The sequence below is a fragment of the Cervus elaphus genome, chromosome 2, assembly GCF_910594005.1.
Source record: "Cervus elaphus chromosome 2, mCerEla1.1, whole genome shotgun sequence".
Taxonomy (NCBI): domain Eukaryota; kingdom Metazoa; phylum Chordata; class Mammalia; order Artiodactyla; family Cervidae; genus Cervus; species Cervus elaphus.
Window position 1 is genome coordinate 37,144,504 of NC_057816.1, and position 24,451 is coordinate 37,168,954.

Below are 24,451 nucleotides of genomic sequence, written 5' to 3' on the forward strand. Positions count from 1 at the left end.
TTTGTGAAATGAGAATTAAGGTAGTACCTATGTTAAATAATTATTGTGAAGATTAAATGACTATAAAGCATATATCATAGTGCCTAAGATATAAGCAGTCTTGATCCATTAGTCATTTAAAGAAAAGTCATATAAGAGAATCTCAAGGCTTAAAAAATTTATTTCACTTTCTTTCACTTAACATCCATCCAAAAGGCATTTATTATTGTGTTCATTGGGAAGGTTAGAGAAAATAACTTTCTTTGAACACCTAAGATGAGTCAAATATTTTTTTAAGTGTGTTGTCTCACTTAATGGTCACAGCAGCCCTGTGAGATATTTTCCCACTTTTAGAGACTCTAAGTTGGGAGGTTTGGTACCATAGCTAAGATGTTTTATAGTTAGCACTAGCTCCAAGCTTGTGAATAGGATAGGCTTTGTGCCCCCCAGAGGATGTTATTCTTCAGGCAGGCAGACACATCAATAAGTATCTGTATTCAAAGTGCTGTTATCGAGGCTTATACAGTAAACTCTTTTGCAATCCCTTGGACTGTAGCCCACCAGGCTCCTCTGTCCATGGGATTCTCCAGGCACGAATACTGGAGTGGGTTGCCATGCCCTCCTCCAGAGGATCTGACCCAGGGATAGTACCTGCACCTCTTACGTCTCCTGCGTTGGCAGTCAAGTTCTTTACCACTAGCACCACCTGGAAAGCCCAAGTTTGGACTAATACTTAAAAAAATCAAAATGTAATTGATACTTTAACTGATTGCTAGGATAAATGCATTTGGTCATTTCAATAGATGCAGAAAAATTTTAATAAAATTCAATGTTCATTCATAAAAACAGAACTCTTGCCAAACTGGGACTAGAAGAGAACCTTTTAAATTGATAAAGGATATCTAGTTTTTAAAAAGTTATGCTTAAGGAAGCAGAAACTGTGAAATTGATAAAGGATAACTTTTAAAACTATATAATAATTATTAGTTAAAAGATGAAAAATTTCTCTTTGTGGTTTAAAATAAAAGACTTAGGCAAAAAAGAAAAAAAAATTAAAAACTTATTTTATCATTGTCCTGTAGAGTCTATCCAGCTCTGTAAAGCAAGAAAAATATATAAATAAAGGTATCAAGTATTGGAAAGGAAGAAAGAAAATTCAAAAACAACTATATTTAAATTATTAGACTTAATAGGAGCTTGGAAAGTTAATTGTATAAAAGACTAATTACAAAAGTCAATTGTATTTTTATATACCAGCCACAAATAGTTTTTAAAAGTGTCCCAAATAGACAACTTATATTACCATTAAAAATGTCAAGTATCTAGGTATAATCTAACAAAAGATGTGTCTATCTCTGGAGAGAAGACCAAAACTTTATTCAGAGACCTTAAAGAAGACATGAATAAATGAAGAAAATATACTGTATTCAGACTATCTTTCACCCCATGTCTTAATGATTTGAATATAATACCCTCTCTGAAACCCAAATGCTGGCGCATCAGAAACCGTCCTGCCTCCAGTTCCTTTCTGCTGTAACAAATGTCTGTATAAGAAAGAGTAACTAAAACTCTACACAGAAATATCTCCTAGTAGTCTTAACAGTCTTAGCACTATTATGTCCACTCTAGGATACGAACATAGTCACCAGCTCTGATGACAAGAGACAATCTACCGGGACTACATGATGTCACACTCTGACCTTTGAGGGTTCTGGGGAAGCCCAGCACATTTCTGAACAGTCAGCATTTATAGATGGGTTCACTCTACCCAAATCACATTCTTTCCTTTGATCCTTAGTACAAGCCTGTGTGGAGGGTTTTGTATGATCCCTATTTCACATGTGAGAAAGCTGAGGCTCCTCAAGATTAATGACAACCAAAAACCCACAGTCAACCATAAAGCTGGGACTCAAATCCAGGGCTTTTGACATCAAATCTGATATATTTTCTATAAAAATAGTATATCTTTTGAGAGTAAACCTGTCCTACCATTTTTGTCAGGGCAAATACAATGTCTTACAGATTGTTGAGTTTTTTGATTGGGCAAATCTTTTCCTTATCCTTCTATTCTCAAACAATTGAGTTTCTGAAGGCATTATATTTTTATATCTTAGAAGGAAAGGGTAAGAAAGAAGAACAGAGAGGGAAAAGTAGGGACTTCATAAGTCTTGCTTCACAAATTGGCCATTGATTTTTTTTTTCAATTTAAATGTAGTTGATTTTTACAAATTTGTGTTAGTTCCAAATGTGCAGCGTAGTGATTCATGTATGAGCATATATATATATCTATATATATATATATAGATAGATAGATCCTGTTTTTGGATTCTTTTCCATTGTAGGTTATTACAAAATATTGAATTAGTTCCTTGTACTATACAATAGGTCCTTGTTGCTTATCTATTTTATGTATAGTGCTGTGTATATGTTAAACCCAACCTCCTAATTTATCCCTTCCCCTCTGGTAGTTTACTTTCATAATCAAGCCAGAATCTTCTTTCTCTTACCTGTGACATGAGATAACATATTTACCTCTCTTTCTCAGACTTTTTAGGATTAAATAAGGCAAAACATGGAACAGGCTTAGCACAGTGCCTAGCACATAGTGTATGCTCAATAAATGTTGTTGGCATTTATTGTTATTGGCAGCTACTTCCCAGGTGGCAAGTCCACCTGCCAATGCAGGAGATGCGCGAGATCCCTGGGTTCGGAAGATCTTCTGGAATAGGAAATGGCAACCCACTCCAGTATTCTTGCCTGGAAAACTCCACGGACAGAGGAGCCTGGAGGGCTAGAGTCCATGGAGTCACAAGGAGTTGGATATGACTGAGTGGCGGGGGGCACACATGGGCCCTACCCCCGCCCCCACCAGAAGGAAATCCTACAGGCTTTACAACTAGAATATTGCCCAGCTCAAGGCAGAGGAAGCACAACACCAAATTGACTGCAGCCTCTTTTTGTCAGGTCCTTTGTGCTGTTCTTGAAGAGGCATCCTTTCCCTAAAGAGCTGCAGAGGAGAGGAAGACCCCTAGAAACTAAGTATTTTTGTTTCTCAACATGTGATTCAAAGGGAAGCTATATTGTGTAAGATGTCTCCTTTGTCCATTTGTTCATTCTTTTATTTTTTACTCAATGAGTGTTTATTGAACAGCCAGCCATGTACCAGGCGCTATGCTAGTCAGTGAGAATGGAGCAAACTAGATCATGACGTAGCATCCTAGAGGGAACTCTAGGCGGACTGTCTCAGATACAAATCTCTGGGGGTCCCAGACTATTCATTTGGAGGAGGAGGTGGCACACTGCCAGCTAGGTGGCAAATGTGTGAGTTTGACGTCAGAGGGATCAAGGTTTCAATCAACATGCTGTTTACTTTCCATGTGAACTGGAACAAACTCATCATATCTCTAAACCCCCTGTTTCTTCATCTGTTAAATGGGAGCTATATACATACCGTGAAAGGTTATTATAGTTGATGTACGGCAGAAACCAAGACAATGTTGTAAAGCAACTATCCTCCAATTAAAAGTAAATACATTAAAAAAAGAAAGGCTATTATGAAGATTCAATGGTGTCATGTAAGTGGCGTGCTCGGGCTCTCATGGCTTCTCCTGCTCTGGAAATTGACCCCCCTCTGCCCCACCAACTTCTCCACTCCAAATTGTAATTTTCTCTGTTGTGATTTCTTTTTCCCTTGACTTTAATTTGGTGTAAAACTGCTCTGCAACATATAATAATAATAAAATAAATGGAGAAGTGGGTGGGACACACAGTGTACTTTGCCCCCAACCAGAAAGCCACACTCCCCACTTCTCTTCCCACACAAGCATCGTTGTTTCAAGCATGAACTACTGGGTCTCAAAGGCTAGCCATCCTTAATCATCCATAACCAAGCATTTCAGGCCATCTCTGATTAATGCATCAAAAGGAGGCTATTTGGTGCAGGTGGACTATTTCCCCATTTTCTCTTTATCCTTCAGTAACTGGTCAGACTCTTCAGAGGGGAAAGGATCTTGGAAGGTTGTTGACTCGAAAGGAATGCTGAGGATGTCATCTTGGGCTCTTGCTGCATCCAAACAAATATCCTTTATCCTCTCCTGGATAGTGATGGGATGGCCTCTATTTGAACCCTGCTCTAAACACTGAAGAAGTTGTTTTTGTTTATTTACTTTATTCTTTATTCATTCATTTACTCACTAGACATTATTGACCACCAACTCTGCCCCAGGCCTGTGCTAGATCTTGGGGTTATATTGATGAGAAAGGTGGACAGACTAGACCCTGACCCTCATGAAGCTTATATTCTACCAGGGTAGACAGACCAAAAAAAACAAAAATCATGTCATCATATAAATTAACAAGAAAACTCTGGTAAATAAACACTGTAAAAGAACTAAACAAGGAATATATAAAAGTGTAAATAAGTAGAAGGGGAAAACAGAGTGGTTCAAGTGGGCTTTTCCACATGCATGCTAAGTTGCATCAGTCATGTCCAACTCTTTGCGACCCTATGGACTGTAGCCTGCCAGGCTCTTCCATCTATGGGATTCTCCAGGCAAGAGTACTGGAGTGGGTTGACGTGCCCTTCTCTAGGGCATCTTCCCAACCCAGGGATCGAACCCACATCTCTTACGTCTCCTGCAGTGGCAGGCAGGTTCTTTACCACTAGTGCCACCTGGGAAGCCTGGGCTTTTCTGTGGAGGAGATATTTCATTGAGCCCTGAGCTGCCAATATGAGAAAAATCTAGGATGAAGCTTTCTCAACAGAGGGAACAGTAAGTGTAAAGGTCTCAGAGAAGGGGAAGGGCTTGATATATTTAGAGAAATTAAAGGGGTGTGAAATGAAGACAAATTAACCTGGACTTTATAAGCTAGAACTATGGATTTTACTTTAAGTGTACTTCAGTAACTATTCAACAATCACTGAGTGCCTAATGTGGTGTTGTTGCTCAGTCGCTCAGTTGTGTCCGACTCTTTGTGACCCCGTGGACTGCAGCACGCCAGGCTTCCCTGACCGTCTCCATCTCCAGGAGCTTGCTCAAACTCATGTCCATTGAGTGATGCCATCCAACCAGCTTGCCCTCTGTCGTCCCCTTCTCTTCCTGCCTTCAATCTTTCCCAGCATCAGAGTCTTTTCCAATGAATCAGCGCTTCACATCAGGTGGTCAAAGTATTGGAGTTTCAGCTTTAGCATCAGTCTTTCCAATGAATATTCAGCATTGATTTCCTTGAGGATTGACTGGTTTGATCTCCTTGCTGTCCAGGGGACTCTCAAGTGTCTTATCCAACACCGCAGTTCAAAAACATCAATTCTTCAGCACTCAGTTTTATGTTCCAGCTCTCACATCCATACATGACCATTGGAAAAAACATATCTTTGACTGTACAGACCTTTGTCAGCAAAGTAACATCTCTGCTTTTTAATATATTGTTAGATCAAATAGTGCCTAACATGTGCCAGGCATTCCTTTAGGCTCTGGATGTACAACACTGAAAGTAACCCCTGAAAGTTACATTCTAGTGGTGGAGACAAGGAGTAAACAAAATAAATAAGTAAAATAGATAGCATTTTTAGATAGTGCTAAGGAGAATATTTTAAGAAACTAAGAAAAGGAGTTATGTATAGGGTTGCAATTTTAGATAACAGTGAACAGATAAGGTCACATTTAAAAACTTACACTCAAGTAAAGATATGAAATGTCCATGTGCTTGTCCAGGGACAAAACCCAAGTATTTAGAGGTCAGGGAAGATGAAGAACACCGGGAAAGGAGAATGTCAAGAAGCATCTGGAATAGTAAGAAAAAAATCAGGCAATTGTCTTGGAAACCGGAAAATATTTCAGGGTGGAGAGAGATCAACAATGTAAAATACTGCAGTTAGTAAATGAAGATAAGAACTGAGACGCAAACACGGGATGTAGCAACGTGGAACTCATCGGTGACCTTGGAAGACAGTTTCACAGCTATAGTGGAAGCAAACCACTGATAGGAGTATGTTCAGAGAGCATTAGAGGAAGGGAACTGGTGACCCTGAAAACAGACAACACTCTGAGGAGTTTTGCCTTAAGGAAAGGGATGAAATTAGGTAGGAGCAGCAGGAGAAGTTAGTTCAAAAGAGAATTTTTCCTCCAACTTTTAAAAAGTGTTCATTTACACGAAAGTTGAAAGAATGAAACAATGTTCTTCACCTAGTTGTAACAATTATTGACATTTTGACATACTTGCTTTCTCTCTAGAGAAAGGAGTTTCTTTAAACTTTTTTTTCCCCTCAAACTGTGAAATATAATGCACCTGTAGAAAAGTCCACAAAATATGTAACTTCAATGAATGATCACAAAGCCAACATTTACATAACCACCACCACCATCAAGAACTGGTACACTGCCCGAATCCCCATAGCCCCTTGGGCTCCCTCCCTTCCATCAAAAGGTAACCACCATCCTGAATTTTCAAAGTAATAACTTCTTGCTTTTCTTTATAGTTTTACTGCATAATGTTGTTGTTTAGTTGCTAAATCATGTCTGACTCTTTTGCAACCCCATGGACCTGCCAGGCTGCTCTGTCCATGGGTTTTTCCCAGACAAGAATACTGGAGTGGGTTGCCATTTTCTTCTCCAGGGGATCTTCCTTTCGCCAGGGATTGAACCAGCGTCTCTTGCGTTGGCAGGTGGATTCTTTACCACTGAGCCACCAGGGAAGCCCTTACTGCGTAATAGTGAATTCCTAAACACCATAGTTTCATTTTTTCTTGTTGTTGAGGTTTAAGAGTGGGAGAATACATATAGCAATATTTTTTTACTTCTAACATCTTTAACTCATATGTTGTGGGTTTATTTCTTCATTGTATAGTATTCTGTTAAAAAAGCATGCCACTGTTTATTGTTCATTGTGCCGTTTATGATCATGTTTCCAGTTTTTAACTCTTACAAATAATGAATGCTGTGTGCTGCTAGGAATGTGCTTGTATATGTCTCAGTGCACACGTAAATGTATTTCGGTTGTGTATATTCCCAGGAGTAGAATTGCAGGGTCATATATATATATATATATGCAACTTCCACAGATAATACCAAAGAGTTTCCCCATTGGTTGAACCAATTTACATTCTCATCTGCAATGCATAAAAAGATGTTGCTCCACATCCTTTTCCTTCTTTTTCAACGCTTACCATCTTAGTGGGTATGTTGTGGTATATCATTGTATAATTAACATTTCCCTCAGTACTGATGTTCTTTGGCCATTTGGATATTGTCTTTTGTGATGTCTTTGAAGATTTTTGCCCATCTATACATTTGAATTGTTTGACTTCTATTGATTTGTAGGTGTTTTTCCTATATGCTAGATGTAAGTCCTTGAGGATTATATGTTTTATATATCTTCTTTCAGTCTATGCTTTGCCTTTTCATTTTCTTAATGCTGTCTCTAGATGAATAGAAGTTCTTCATTTAATGTAGTAAACTGATCTTTCTGTTATTATACTTTTTAAAATTCTGTTTAGGAACTTTTTACCTAGCTTAAGGTAGGTATGCCCCAGAGAAATATTCAAGAAGTTGTATTGTTCCACTTTCCACATTTAGGGTGATAATTTATCTGGTGTTGAGTTTTATGTATTGTCTTTCCTTTTTTTAGTATATGGATATCTAATGACCCAGTAGTATTTATTAGAAGACCATCCTTTCCTGTCAGGAGATCCCCTGGAGGAGAAAATGTCAACCCACTCCAGTATTCTTGCCTAAAGAATTTCATGGTCAGAGGAGCCTGGAGGGGCTACAGTCTATGGGGTTGCAGAGTCAGACACAACTGAAGCAACTTAGCATGCATGCGCATTTTCCTCACTGTTTTCAAGTTCCACTTCTACAATAAATCAAGTGGAAGTGTGGTAGTTCATCATTCCTGTGCTTCGTGTTCTATTCCATTGGTCTATTTTCTTTTCTTGCACCATTGCCATACTGACTTAATTGCTATAGCTTTGTAATAAATCTTGATATCTTATGAAGCAATTACTCCTACCTTGTTCTTTTTCAAAAGTGTCTTGGCTATGATTGGATATTCCATGGCCCTATAAATTTTAGATTAGCTTATGGAGTTTCATATACAAAACAAAATAAAAGTCATCCTGGGACCTGGGTTGGAATTGCACTGCATCTATAGATAACAGAATTCACATCTATATAACTGAATCTTCCAACCCACGAATATAGTATATCCTTCTTTTTTTTTTTTAGTTCTCCTTTAATTTTTCTCAGTAAAGTTTACATTTTTCTACATAAAGATCTTGCTCATTTTTTGTTATGAATTTATTTCTAAGTACTTGAAACTTTAGAAATTTTAATTCCTGTTTGTTGCCAATGCAGAGAAGCACAACTGATTTGTATATTCGGCAACCTTCTTTTTTTCTTTCCAGCAGCCTTCTTAAAGTTGCTTTTTAATCCTAGTAATTTATCTGTAAGTTCTTTTGAATTTTCTATGTATATAACCATATGGTGTGTGAGTAATGACAGTTTGTTTATCCCTTTTCTTTACTCTGAACTTTACTCTGAAACTTACAAAATACCTCCATATTTCTATTAGTCATTTTAAAATAATAATTAAATCTTTGATTTATCTGGAATTTGTTTTTGGTATATGGTAAGAGGTATGGCTCCAAGCTAATTTTTTCCCCAGATGGATATCCTGATTTTTATTTAACAGTTATTCAGTAAACCATTTTTCCCTAATAATTTGAAATGAGACTTGTATGATATATTAAATTTCTATGTGTACTTGATTGTATTTTTTAATGTTTTTTTCCTCTGTTCTCTGAGCTCTTTCTGTCTTAATTATTGTGACTTTAAATGCTTTAATATCTGGTGGGACTTTTATTTTTAGAGTATTTATTACTATTCTTTTTAATTATATGAATTTGAGAATCAGCTTATCTATTTCCAAAGAAGAATCCATTGGGATTTTTATTAGGAGAGCTTTAATGATAGATTCTCTTTCTATTGTTGAATCTTCATGCTCATGAATGGGCGTCCCTGGTGGCTCAGTGGTAGAGTCCACCTGCCAATGCAAGAGACAAGGGGTCAGTCCCTGGGTCTGGAAGATCCCCTGGAGAAGGCAATGGCAACCCACTCCAGTATTCTTGCCTGGGAAATCCCATGGACAGAAGGAGTCTGGCAGGCTGCAGACAGGGCCTGCCTTTCTAATTGTTCAAATCTTTTATGTTCCTTATATTATAATACAGAGCTTGTGCATTTCTCATCATTTATTCCTAGACATTTGTCTCTTTTTTTAATAATACTAATGAAGATATTACTACATTATATTTTCAACTGGTCATTGTTTGCTTGAAGTTTGCATATTTGTTTTTCTCTGAATTAATTTTATAATCCCATCATTGAACTAAATTCTCTTCCTGTCTATAAGGAAGAGATTTTCCTTATATTTTATATATCTCCAAGATTCTCTTGTTTTTCCCCAGGTAAGCAATTATATCATCTCTAAACAGCATACAATTTATTTTCTTCTTTCTACTGTTTATTTCTCATATTTTTCCACTAAGGGATTACAAGCAGTAGGGCTATCTTTTCTGATTACAATTTTTAATGATATGTTTTACTTATTTATTTATTGGCTGCACTGGGTCTTCATTGTGGAACACAGGCTTTCTCTAGTTGCAGCATGCAGGGGCTTCTCTAGCTGTGGAGCACAGGCCCTAGAGTGCAAGGGCTTAGTTGCCCTGAGGCATGTGGGATCTTAGTTCCCTGACCAGGGATTGAGCCCAAATCCTCAGCCTTAGAAGGTGGATTCTTAACCATTGGACCACCAGGGAAGTCCCTCTGATTACAATATCAAAGATTACATTGTCTGCAAATGTAGAACCAAGGAAACCTTTTCAGAGTCCAATACAGTAGTTCAGCTACGAAAAGATTGTGGTTTGGCTAAGAGAGGGGCAGCAGAGATGGATGGAAGTCAATAGACTGGAAATACATTTTGAAGCTATGCAGCAAGTATGTGACAGAGAACAAGCTGATCGTATTATGTTAAAGATTTGCCAACATCTTGGAAATCTTAGAATATAAGAATCATAGTTAGTTAGAAAGGACCACAGATATAATCAAGAGTGTACTCTAATCCTATCTTTTCTTGGATTCACTCCACCTTCCTAGCCACTTCCAGCCATAGAGAACTCACTGCCTCCCACAGAGCCCATTCCATTTACTCAGTTTACTCAACAACCCTCCTCTGTGTCCAGTACTGGGTAGGGACCTTAGAAACCTGAATAATCAAGATTTACCTCCTCTCTGGGGAGCTGTCTCTCAGAGAAAGGAACAACGCTCTTTTTAGACATTCTCTTTCCTGGCAGATTTTGCCATCTAGTTTCCTGTCTAAATTCTTTTCCAGAACAAGGCTAATCTCTTTTCCTATGCTACTCACTCCTCAGATGTTTGTAAGCTAATTATAATTGGGGTTTCTTATCCCCTCTTTCTTTCTTTTTTTTTAACCTAATCTGACTCCAAGTTCTCTCTTTATCCTGGTCCAAATTTGAGAAACTTGGAACTTGTACTTTTGTGTTATTTTTCTGAAGTTATTATGTCATTTCTTTACCTTTACTCCATAATTCAATAACTGGGGAATTAATGTTCATTATTTATATTTATATATTCATATTTTTTGTTTTGACTTAATGTTTACTTTTGTTTTGACTTAATGTTTACTTTTTTTTTTTTAGTTCTACCAGTTTATTGCTACCAACCCATCTCCCTCCACCCTCGTGCACACATGCTCAGTCACGCAACCCCATGGACTGCAGCCCGCCAGGCTCCTCTGTCCGTGGACTTTTCCAGGCAAGAATACTGGAGTGGGTTGCCATTTCCTTCTCCATACTTTTGTTTTAACTGTCTTTATTAAGGACTTAGTATATGAAGTGTATAGTTAGCTTTGGGAACAACAGACTAAAGAGCCATGTGGTCAATTACCTTGCCAGGCTCAGCAAACAGAGTGATGAAAGCATTTACCCAATGAAAAGATAAAATAAAATAATAATGCATATGGAAGGAAGCTAGCAAGTTGATTAGTGTTAAGTGAAATATAAATATATGATTTCTCCAAGATAAGCAATAATACAGAATCTGCTTTCATGGATACTATATATACCATCCAGTCCAAAATAATAAGAATTTCCCTCTCCAATAGCCCATTACTCTTCCAAAGTAGTTATGTTAATTATGTGTTCACAATCCCCATCCAATTTAACAGTCAATATATTTAATGAAGATGTTATCTTCTTGGCCACGCATCTTCATGTAACATTTCAATATGACTATATAGTATCTTTGGAGAAGGAAATGGCAACCCACTCCAGCGTTCTTGCCTGGAGAACCCCGTGGACAGAGGCTGCTGTCCATGGGGTCTCACAGAGCCAGACATGTCTGAAATGCCTTAGCATTCATGCATGCATTGGAGAAGGAAATGGCAAACCACTCCAGTGTTCTTGCCTGGAGAATCCCAGGGACAGGGGAGCCTGGTGGGCTGCCGTCTATGGGGTCGCACAGAGTCGGACACGACTGAAGCGACTTAGCAGCAGCAGTAGCAGCAGCAGCATACAGTATCTAAAATCTTATTACAGTTCAACATGTTTTCCCAAATGAGTTGCAGAGAAGTGACAAGAGGGAAGGGAAGAGGGTTTTTACTATTAAGGGGATGACCTTGCTTAGTTCAGAATGGAGACAGCTGTGAATTATAATGGGTTCCTCAGAGAATTGTCATATTTAAACTAAACTGATGATATGGCAGCTCAGGGAATAATTCCTGGTGCTTTGCAAATATTGTGGGCAGTTTGCTTCCCTGAATGACGTAAGATAATTTTTTTCTCCATAAATCTTTTCTTTAAGCCTATGTAACTTGGAATGGTATAAAGAGCATTGGTTTTGCAGTCAGATATGTCAGACTTTGAATTCTGATATGAATCAGGACAATTCAATAGCTTTTTATTTTGCACATGTTACTTTTCTAATTTGGTTTTTAAATATTTAGATGGATTATAATATTTCCCTAATAAGATTATTATAAAATTAAATCAATGCAATGTGTGTATTACTGTCACTGTTTGATGTTCATATATATATATAACCAACTAACAAAAACCCTAATTTGGTAGGTATTTAGTAATATTAGAGGCCAAAGTTACCACCATGTGTTCCCTTTCTTTGCAATCCATTTATTTGCCTAAATTACTTCTCTCTTCTTTCGTATCTTACACTTACTGGGTCACCTAGGTTTTTTTTCTTTTTTTTTTTGATTCTGCTTCTGCTTCTGCAATGCTTTTCAAATTGGTTTCACTGTCTCCATTCTTTGTAGCAATGCTTTAGTTCAGGATACTATTTTCTACAACTTTTTAACTAATTTATTTCCCTCCGTCTGGTTCCATTGGCACTTCCAATACATCATCCACGCTGTCTAGGGATTGTCAAAACACAGTTTTGACTATGAGTCAACTTCTCTTGTGAAGTACTTTTAATGACCAACTTTTATTGCACACATCTTGTCTGTGCAAGATCTTTCATCTTCGATAATCCAACAGGGTGTTCTATGTTATTCACCCTCTTCCATTAACTTCTTCACCTTCCTGTTTCTGCATTAGGTTATGGCAAACTTTTTGAACAAAAAGTGGCTTTTGAACATGTATTCAGATGTTCAGTTTCACTTAAAATGAGAGACTGAAAAATTAAAACTAAGTAAGATATTTTTCATCAGCTTGGCAAACATTGCAAAGCTTGATAATGCATGAGTTTGGCTAGGGTATGGGGAACTATTCTCATACATTTAAAATCTTTGTTATTTATTTGTTTATTTTTGACTGAGCTGGTTCTTCACAGTCATGCACGGGCTGTCTCTGGTTGTGGAGATTGTGGTCTGCTCTTTAGTTGCGCTGAGAGGGCTTCTCACTGAGATGGCTTCTCTTGTTGCAGAGCATGGGCTCTAGAGTGTGCGGGCTCAATAGTTGTGCTGCACAGGCTTAGTTGCCCTGCAACATGTGGGATCTTCTCAGACCAAGGATGGAATTCACGTCCCCTGCATTGGCACTGGACCACCAGGGAAGTCCTCATACTTTTTTTTATGCCCTCTGGCATCTCCTTTTAGCTTTTTTTTTTTTTTTTTTTTTAATGCTTATTTATTTATTTGGCTGCACCGGGTCTTAGTTGTGGCACGTGAGATCTTTTCATCTTTGATGCAGCATGTGGGATCTAGTTCTCTGAACAGGGATTGAACCTTGGCCCCCTGCATTGGGAGCATGGAGTCTTAGACCAGGGAGGTCCCTCTCATACATTGTTGATAATTGTGTAAATTGGCACAATTTTTTTGGAGAATAATTTGACAATATCTATCAAAAATGACCATAACTTTGACCCAGCATCCCATTTATCCTACAGAAATGTACATACAAGAATATACATGAAGAATATTCATTGCAGCATTGGAACAGCAAAAGATGGAGAATAACCAAAATGTCTATCAACAGGGTGATGATTATGTAAATTGCAGCATATCCACAAAATGTAATTCTTTAGAGCCAAAAAGATGCAATCTCTGTGCAATGATATTTTAAAATCCCTAAAATAAGTTAAAAAAAAACAAAATTCAGAGCAGTATACATAGGGTGCTATCATTTGTATAAAAATTTAAAGATATATATACATGTATATTAAGTATTAAAACATCTCTGGAGTAACATTACAAAGGATTGAAAAGAGTAGTAGCCTCCAAGGAAATGAACTAGGAGAGACTTACACTTTATACTCTTCAGTACTGTTTGATTTTTTTTTCACCAGGCGCATATATTATCTTTCAAAAACAAAAACAAAACACAGACAAACAGGGCTTCTCTGGTGGTCCAGTGGTTAAGAATTCGCCTTGCAGTGCAAGGGACAGCAGTTCGACCCCCGGTTCAGGATGATCCCACATGCTGCGGAGCAACTGAGCTAGTGACCACAACTGCTGAGCCAGGGCCAAGAGCCCCGGAGCCACAACTGCTGAGCCTACGGGCTTCAACAGCTGAAGCCCCTGCTCCTAGGGCCTGCGCTTTGCAACCAGAGATGCCACCACAATGAAAAGTCCACGCGCCACAACGAAGAGTAACCCCCGCTCACTGCAGCTAGAGAAAGCCCATACAAAGCAACAAAGACCCACTGCAGTCAAAACACTAAATAAATAAATCTTTAAAAACAAAACAGAGCAGATCTGGCAGATCTCCTTGATGATCTGTGCTGCATTTCAAAACAGTCCTCCGAGATGGCACTCTTGATCTCTAACAGAGGGTTAAACTAGTGATGGATGAGATGGAATGTCTGGACAAGGTGTCTGTGTCATTAGGAAGCAGAAGGGATATGAACCTGGCCCTCCCTGGCACGGTCACTGCAGCCTGCCTTGGAAGTAGCTCAACTGTGAAAAATATCTCATTTTATTCTGTGTGTGATTCCACATGTCTGTGCTGTTTTCCCACTAGATGGAAAGCTTCTTGAAAGGCAGGAGCCATTCATCAGTTTATCATCAGCTTCTGTCACAATGCCCGATACGTGGTAAGGGCTCAATAAAATTTGGTGACATCAATAGTTAGATGATTTTCTTTTAGCAACTGGATATTTATGAGATGTAAATGCTAGAAACTGCTAACCTTTCGAAAAAGTAGACTATTTTATTTTTACTTTTTAATTTATTGGGGCTGCACCACACAGCTTATGGGATCACCATGTAGTTTGCAGGATCTTAGTTCCTGACCAGGGATTGAACCTGGGCCATGGCAATGAAAATATTGAGTCCTAACCACTGGACCACCAGATAACTCCCAAGGTAGTCTATTTTAATTTCTGTCTTCATTGTACAAAGCAATTTAAAAAGGAAAAAATGGAATTGTGATGGTAAACACTGTAGCCACATAACTCAGCAGCAAGCTGTTTTCTTTGATGTTTGGTTTTCTAGTGCATAAGAGAATAGTTCAAAACATTCTAAAAACACGTGCCTCTCCACATAGCTGACAGAGGCAAGTGTGAGACTAGCCCTGTTGGATTATCCTGTGAAACATTTCACTGGATGCCTCTTGTTTCTAGCTCCATTTGGACTGCTCAGAGCAGAAGTAGTTGGCCCCAAGCTTATTTGTGCCCAAAGAGTTCTGCCCCATGTCAGAGAATTTCTGACCCTACCGCTCAAGTGACCTGCCTCTAAGATGTACAAGCACTACACTCACTGCAAAGCTCCCAGACTCTGGAAAACTGATATTTAGTCTTTCCAGAGCAATCAGCAACTCCTAAAAGGGATTTGTTTAAAGCCAAACTGAAAGTTACTAGACATTTTCCAAAATAGTGCTTAAAGCAAAGCTTAGTTTATTGAATCTATAAAAAAAATTTTTTATAGAAATTTTTTATTGGTCTCTCCTAATTTCCCATCTTCTCTGAAGGTGTGAGTCAACCAGTGGTAAACAAGGGTCAGGTGGCGGGATGTGGTTTGGGTTTATCAGTTAGAACTTAAAACTTAGGCTTATCAACTTAGAATCTCAGAGAATTCCTTTTCCAGCATTATCTGGGCAAAGCAGAAATGTGTTAAAAAAGCAGACTGAAGCAGGCAGATCAGAGTTTGAAACTAGTTTCTGTCAACAACCAGACATGTGACCTTGGGCAAATTGCTTAAGTTCTTTGAGGTTCTGTGTCCTTGTTTTGCAATGTTGTGGTAAGAATTTGATAAATCATCAGCAGCACACTTCCAGGTGTACTTTAAATGCTCAGTAAGTCTTATTGGGCTTCCCTGGTGTCTCAGATGGCAAAGGATCCTCTTGCAATGCAGGAGGAGCAAGAGACTTGGGTTTGATCCTTGGGTCAGGAAGATACCCTGGAGAAGGGAATGGCAGCCCGCTCCAGCATTTCCTGGAAAATTCCATGGACAGAGGAGCCTGGTGGGCTACTGTCCATGGGGTTACAAAGAGTCAGACATGACTGAGAGACTAACACTTTGACACTTTCCAGGCTTATAGAGCAAAATGAGTTGAATAACATTCTTAAGATCACTGGCATATGGAGAAGTTTAATAAACAACAATTCCCTCCCTACTCTCCACCTTTCTCATTTTCAGTTCAGGCTGTATGTTGCCCTTTGGTGAATTTTTCTCCTTCAGCGTTGCTCCCAAAGGTCACCAAAGACTATTTTTAACCAGATAAAAGAATTAATTAAGGCAAAAGGGAAATGTATTCACTTTAGCTCCCAAGCTCCAAAGGGGTGGTCTTGTTTTCTGTTTGTTTGGTCAAGACTAAACTGTCCCAATGCTATTGAGCAGAGGAAATTTTTAATTTTGGTTTTAAAACTGTTTCTAGTGTTGCAAAATGGATTAGAAACAATCAACCGAGAACAACCATTGCCAAACCATGAATTAGAATCTTCTTACACTTTTATTATGAAGGCACCATGGATCACTAGCTGAGTACATATCTTTAATCTCTGACTAACATAGGTTAGAGTCCAAACACTGTCACTTATTTCCCTTGTGAGCTTGGGCAATTTACTTCATCAGTCTGAGCCTTAATGTGCTTATCTGTAACATGAGGTTAATAAGGGCATCCACCTCATAGCAACACTATTTTCAATACCCAAGACATAGAAGCAACCTAAATGTCCATTGACAGATGAGTGGGTAAAGAAGATATGGTATATATGTACAATGGAATATTACTCAGCCCCAAAAAAGAATGAAATAATGCCATTTGCAGCAACATGGGTGGACCTAGAGATTGTCATACTAAGTCAAGTAAGTCAGACAGAGAAAGACAGATATTGTATGATATCACTTATATGTGCAATCTAAAAAAAAATGAACTTACTTGCAAAACAAATAGACTCACAAACATAGAAAACAAACTTATGGGAACCAAACGGGATAGATGGGTTGGAGGTGGGAGGGAATAAGAATAAATTAGGAGTTAGGGATTAACATATACATACTACTTTATATAAATATATAAACAACAAGACCTATTTATAGCATAGGGATCTAAGATATTCAATATCTTATAATAACCTATAGTTCTCATATATATATATGGGCTTCCCAGGTGGCTCAGTGGTAAGGAATTTGCCTGTCAGTGCAGGAGATGCAGGTTCGATCCCTGGGACGGGAAGATTCCCTGAAGAAGGAAATGGCAACCCACTCCAATATTCTTGCCTGGAGAATTCCATGGACAGAGGAGCTTGGCAGGCTACAGTTCATGGTGTCACAGAGAGTCGGACATGACTTAGTGACTAAACTGAAGTTGCTAGTGAACTTAGCAATATATATTACAAGTAGACTCATATATATATGAGTCATTTTGTTGTACACCTGAAACTAACACGACATCATAAATCAACTCTACTTCAGTTTTCAAAAAAGGTATCCATCTCTTGAGTTTTGTAAGGATCGAGTTAAATAATTATTGTAATTATTTATAATAGTGGGTAGCCCATCCCTTCTCCAGGGGATCTTCCCGACCCAGGGATCGAATCGGGGTCTCCTGCGTTGCAGGTGGATTCTTTACCAACTGAGCTATGAGGGAAGCCCAGTCCCATCAAGAGTCTACTTGTAATAAAGGCTCTCCTGTTTCCTGTCCTCGGTCACACAGTCCTATCTGACTCTTTGCGACCCCATGGACTGTAGCCCCTCTGGCTCCTCTGTCAGCACCACTCTGCTTACAGTGGTGCCTGGCATAAGGCTCAGTCTCAACACATTGTAGCTATTGTTTTCATCATCTCACTTAATATAGCCCTACAAGGTAGCTTGACCATTATTGTCTCTATTTTACAGTCAAGGAAACAGAATCTTGCATGCTAAATATCAAAATAGATAGCATATCCCCAGGCAAATAGTAAACATTTTTAAAAAATAAATAAATAAAAGCCATGTACCCCAACCTGTGGACCAAGATCTGCGATTAGAACTTAAAGTCAAGCCCTGATCCTTTATACTCTGCAGGCATTTCATGTGGAAACCAAAATGCTCTATTAACTTGTCTGTCTACTCCCATGTGCTAGGAGGATATGGCCAGATCCCCAAACAGCTAGCATGTGGGTGTTGTCTGTGCTTAGCAAATATTTGCCAATCAACTAAGTGAAGCAGTGAGCACACAGAGGTCCTGTTCTGAATTTTCCCCATCAGGCGCTGGCATGCAGCTCCCATTCCTGATCCACCCACCCCTCTCTTCATTGTGACTTCCTCATATTAGAGCTTCAGGAAAATCAACACAGGACCCTCCTCACTGAAAGATAAGGGGAGGCATGCCTTCAATAAAACACTTGAGCATTCCTGGAGATGTCAATCCTGCAAACGTCACACAAAGTCCAAAAACTGGGCCAACTACATCTAATTGAGAAACTGTAGTAGAGCCTTTAAGGGCTTCTCAGGTGGTGCAGTGATAAAGACTCCACCTTCCAATGCAAAAGACGCAAGAGACGTAGGTTCGATCCCTGGATTGGGAAAACCCCACGGAGTTGGAAACGGCAGCCCACTCCAGTATTCTTGCCTGACCGATTCCATGGACAGAGGAGCCGGGGGGCTACCGTACATGGGGTCGCGAAGAGTCAGACAGGACTGTGTGACTGAGCATGTGGAAACAGGAGAGTCTTTATTACAAGTAGACTCTTGATGGGACTGGGCTTCCCTCATTGCTCATTTGGTAAAGAATCCGCCTGCAATGCAAGAGATCCCGGTTCGATTCCTGGGTCTGGAAGATCTGCTGGAGAAAGGATAGGCTACCCACTCCAGTATACTTGGGCTTCTCTTGTGGCTCAGCTGGTAAAGAATCTGCCTGCAATGTGGGAGACCTGGGTTCGATCCCTGGATTGGGAAGATCCCCTGGAGAAGGGAAAGGCTACCCACTCCAGTATTCTGGCCTGGAGAATTCCATGGACGGTATAGCCCATGGGGTGGCAAAGAGTCGGACATGACTGAGTGACTTTCACTTCACTTGATGGGACTTACCTGGTAGCCCAGTGGCTAAGACGCCACACTCCCAATGCAGGGAGCCTGGGTTTGATCCCTGGTCAGAGAATTAGATCCTATATCAGCATGCTGCAACTAAGAGTTTGCATGCCACAACCAAAGATCCCATGTGCTACAACTAAGACCTGGCACAGCCAAATACATAAATAAATATTTTTTAAAAGTAGGTACTTGAAAGATTGTAACATTTTGGGGGATGAACAGGACTCATGTTGTTTTGGAAAGGAGCATAGTTAAAGCCTGGGTAATCAATTGTTAAATTTTAAAGAACTTACTTGCTTCACTGATGCATAGATCACAGAATGTGCCCAATAAATGGTAGTTTCTGTTATCAGAGAAAGAAGGGCAAGAGTTGAGGCCAAATCCCTCAATAATAAGTTCTCATATCCAAAAGCTCAAGTGTGCAGAAGATGGTCCTCAGAAACAGGATTTTACTCGTTATGTTTACAAAGAATTGCCTAGAAGACAGGCAACCGCAATGTGATTAATTGTGAGATTTAGGGTTGGAAGAATTTAGGTCCCAAATCCCAACACCAACCTTTTTAGGCAGGGTGAGCGTTGACTAATCACCTGTCATCTCTGAGATTTAGGTTCCCCATATGAAAGTAATTCCTGGGATTTTTCTGAGTAATGAGAGAAATATGTGGATTATAGCCCTTTATAAACTGTGAAGTACTCTTAAAAACACTAACAAGTGCTTGTGTCTATGGCCCTGTACCAGAGGAGCCCTAAAAAGGTAAGGTGGCGCTGTGTGTGAGATGCCCATCACAAGGGCTGCAGAGGTCTCATGACTTCACAGCCACTCCTGTATCAGATGCTGAGCCACGGACAGGGTAGAAGGGGACATGAAGGGGAGCCCGGACGTAGGAGGTTCCAGGTCAGCCTCCCCAGATCTGTTTAACAAGGAACTCTTCACCATAGTTCAGCCCCGTCAGAAAAACTCATCTGCACTCTCAACTTTCTCACAGAAGAAATACCTCTTACAAAGGATCCAGAAACTTGGAGGAAGAACATTATTGCTCAGCACTTTGTCTTCAGAATATTCCTATGGTTACTTTTCATCTTCAGACTTTTCATCTTCATGTTAGAATGCACAGTTGGCATGCTTCATGAGCTCTTTCTTACAATGTGGTGTCACATGCAGAGTGTGATAAGGAGTTACAGAGAGAGACTCAAGGCTTGGCTTCAAGGCCCTATCCTTTCATTAACACCACCTTCAGCAGGTCACTGATTCAACTATGGCTGCTTCTCGGAACTAGGCAAAGCTGTGAAGATGGAAGAAATATCACTTCTTAGCTCACATTTTTGCTCTCATGAGCCACAGTTTTAGTTCCCAATTAGATTTCCTCTCGAACTGGTCTCCAAACGATATTTCTTAAGTTATTCTAGTCTTCCCTACAGTTGTGACCTCCAACATGATCTTCTTCTTCTGAGAGCTTAGTGCCAAGGCCTGAACCCAGCACACAATAGGTTCTCAGTACATGCTTCTTAAATGACCGACTATAGGAATCAACTTAACACTCATTATAATCTCCTTGAGTGAAGCCCCCAAAGTACTGGCACAGTGCAGAGTAATTGCTCAGGAAACACAAATTGATTAATTCATTCACTCTGCATTGATTATCTCTTCCTCCTGCTTCATTTGCATCTTCTCATCTTTAGGAAGATGAAATTTCCTGCTATGTTTTCTGTTTCCCAACTGTCACCAACTGTTAGTACGAACTGCCATCTTCTTGGAAAATCTCCCCCTATAGGTAGGGTTTCCAGGTTAACCAAATAAAAATACATGTAGCTGTTGTTTAGTTGCTAAGTCATATCCGACTCTTTATTGACCTCATAAACTGTAGCCCGCCAGGCTCCTCTGTCCATAAGATTTTCCAGGCAAGAACGCTGGAGTGAGTTGCCATTTCCTTCATGGGATCGTCCCAACCCAGGAGTCGAACCCGCATTTCAACTCGAATCTCCTGCTTGGCAGGAGGATCTGAGCCATCTGGGAAGCCTAAATACATCTGAAAAGGAATATATTCCTTTTCAGATTCTTTTCCTTTATAGGTTATTATAAGATATTGAATAACTAATCAGTAGCTCCCTGTGCTATAAATAGGTCCTTATTGTTTATATATTTTATATAAAGTTGTGTGTATATGCAGGCAGTCTCCTGCGTTGCAGGCAGGACTGAGCCACCAGCAAAAAAAAAAAAAAAATGACACCAAGTTAAAAATGAATTTCAGATAAAACTTTTAGTGTCAAGGGATCCCATACAACATTTGAGTCATACTTACCCTATTTTTTATTTTTTTACTGTTCATCTTAAATTCAAATGTATCTGGGATCTATTATTTCATCTGGCAACCCTACTTAGAGGGTCTCACCCCAACCATTGACACCAACATAAAAGCTGTCATTTCTTAAAATTACACCATTTAGGCTCCATGATCATTAGTCAGTCCCCAAATATGCCTAAGGAAACAGCAAGCTGGTTTATTTTCCTTCAAGCCCAAGCCCTGCTCCGAGTCACATGTTGGGGAAGACAGAATCAAGTCTTTCAGTTCTCTTGCTAATCTCAAACTTCTTTCCTTTTGCCAGTGAGCTGCTCGTGCTCTTTCTTCTGATCCATGGGATCATGGAAATATTCCATCAGCACCCAGAAATTAGAGCGTGCCAACACTAAGCTTAGGTTTCCCCTTTTGTGCTGCTCCCGAAATCAGTTTATCCTTCCAAATCTCCCTGCTACTGTCATTGAAACAAAAACCTTACCTCTTTCCCCAGACACAGGAGACGGCTTAACCTCTGCCTTTTGTATGTCTCCTCCTCTTGTACTTATTAAGTCGCAATAATAAGTTTCTTCTTGTTGCTGGGTTTCTTCTTGTTGCTGTTTTTTTGTTTGGTTTTTTTTTCCCTGTGGAAACATTTCCTGGGCCTGCCTCTTCTATTCCACCTCTTCAGCCAGTCATGCCAATTTAGTATGTCAACACCTAGGGCCTGGATTGCAGCAACAGCATCCTAGCTCTTCCGGGTCCCTGCATCTGTGCAACTTGCAGTAAATTTACATTATACAGTGCCCTTTTCCCACGTGGGATTCCCTTTCGAGAGAAGTTGGCGTGAGTCTCCTTCCTGTTTAACAAATCAATATCCAGCTTCATAGCCCAGTCTTCAAGGTCCCAAACATAGTTTTTTCCTCCATGTCTGCTGTCTTTAGACTGACGCAATCCAATTTCCATTTGCCAGTCCCTGCTTCTGGCAGCACCAACTCCATCACTGCATTTGCTTTGAGTCCCTAAATCCCTTCCTTGTCTTCCTCTGGGTCAATCCACATCCCTTGCCTCCTTCAAAACCCAGCCCATTAGAAGATAACAAAGCCAACCTTAAGATAAGGAAGGTCTTTCCAAACAGAAGAAAGCAAAAGAACATAAAAGGAAACATATAAAGAGCTTAAAAGGAAAGAAAGCAAAAGAACATAAAAATAAATAAATGAAGGAATTGTGCAATAAATTTGATTACACAAGAATGAAAAATCTTTATGTCGAAACATCCTATAATCGAAACAAGAGAAACCAGGGAAAATGTTTGCCAAGTACAACAAAGTTAATATTCTTGATATTATTTTACAAATCAATTAGAAGCAGACATTCCCAAAGAAAAGGAAGAAAAAAGACTAGTGTATGCCACACAAAGTAAAAAGAGGCCAAGGCCAAAAACGCGAGAGACCAAAGAGCTTCAGTAGTAATGGAGAAATGTAGATTAAAATAACAATGAGCTTCTCTTTCCCTTTATCGAATGGGCATCTTTTAAAAGAATGCCACTCAGTGTTGATATGATTTCAAGAACAGAAACTTCCATACACACTTTAGCCATCAATTTCAGGATATTCTTTCTTGTACTACTTTAAAATTGCATAGATTTGAAAAAAAAATTTCTTTTTTGCCTTATTAAGAGTGTTTTCCAGTTTTCCTACAATAAATATGTATCTTTTATAGTTAACTATATACACAAATGCATTTCTTAAAATCCTATGAAAATTAAAGGGAAGGTGAGGAGAGAGAAAAAGGAAAGTACGCTATCATAACTCTGCCAGACCTGGTGGGTCATTAACCAGCTGTGATTAACCTCTCAAGTTTAGAATCCTCACCTCAGAGAGCTGTTGCTAAGATGGAAACAAAAAATAGTATGTTACCTGTTGCCACAATACCTTGCATTTTGTAAATATTCAAAGAATGGTACCATCTGTTATCATTCTGTTGTATCCTCAGCATAGAGTTTCAGTGTTCTGCACATAGTAGGTGCTAAATTAAAATATCTGACTGATTGTGTGATTTTTTCTGGACTTTTAATATTTTTTTCTACTGACCCTGGACTCTCTTTCCTCTTTTCCTTTCCTCCTGCCTCTTTCACATCTGTCTTTCCATCCCCTTTCTCCTTCTCATTACACTCCACGTCTTATGGAACAATCTTTCTCAAGTGCTCTGAAACAACATTTTTCAAAATCCAACTCCAAAAGCCACTGACTTGTCAGCCTTACCTGAAGGTCAGCATCAATGACAATGGTTCCCAGTCTTCTCTTCACTCTTGCTCCTTGTTTTAGTAAATACCTGGCCTGAGACACCTGTACTCAGGATGCCTCCTATGCTTGACTCTGCCTCAGTCTGTTCATATGGTGCTTCCTGGTGGCTTGTGACAAGTTTGTCTGCTAGCCTTTTCTTTCCTCAAGGCTGAAGCTAATTCTATTTCTTACGATGCTTCCTGCATGTTCGTGTTCATCAGTCCCATAAAGTTGTTTACAGCATTTGTTAGTCAGCAAAATATCCCCCTTCCCTGTCTTCCCCCTTTCATCCCTTCCACTCCTTCACCCTCCCCTTCTGAAAATATAATCATTAATTACTGCTTGTTTTGCTCTGACAGAAATTTGTGTTTGCTTTGGGAAAGTAGGATGTGTCATAGGCATAATATTGACAATGCGCGTACCTGTGTGTTCAGTCGCTTCGAGTCATGTCCAACTCTTTGTGGCCCTGAAGTGTAGCCCGCCAGGCTCCTCTGTCCATGAGATTCTCCAGGCAAGAATACTGGAGTGAGTTGCCATGACCTCCTCCTGGGGATCTTCGTGACCCAGGGATAGAACCCACATCTCCTGCATTGCAGGTGGATTCTTTACTGCTGAGCCACCAAGGAAGCCCAATATTGACAATACATCCTTGCATTATTTCAGAAACATACTAAACATTTTAGAGGGCAGCAGGATGCCCTGCTGTAATCCTGATCACAGCAGGATGTAATCCCGCAACAGGCTCTGGATTCCCTCCCACCCCCACAGCCTCATAATTATTAAAGTGTGTGATTATGGGATGTGTCATTAGACTAGATTGGAATTCTGTCTTCAGTACTGTACAACCACAGGCAATTCACCATCCTCTCTGAGCTTTGGCTTCCTCATCTATAAAAAGAAAATGATAATGTTTATCTCAAAAGGTGGGAATTAAAT

The 24,451-nt window shown here is 39.5% G+C and overlaps 1 protein-coding gene across 2 annotated transcripts in view; it reads right to left on the reverse strand.

Moving 5' to 3' along the window:
- The window catches only part of RAB30 (RAB30, member RAS oncogene family), a 146,831-nt gene extending 123,280 nt beyond the window's left edge, over window positions 1-23,551 (reverse strand). Inside the window, exon 1 of one of the 2 annotated variants that reach the window (XM_043875847.1) lies at window positions 23,495-23,551. The gene's annotated coding sequence lies outside the window, so the exon portion shown is untranslated. Of the gene's footprint in view, window positions 1-21,732; window positions 21,752-23,494 lie in introns of those variants that run through there. The other variant, XM_043875865.1, reaches the window with a different exon arrangement.
- Window positions 23,552-24,451: the final 900 nt, after the last annotated feature.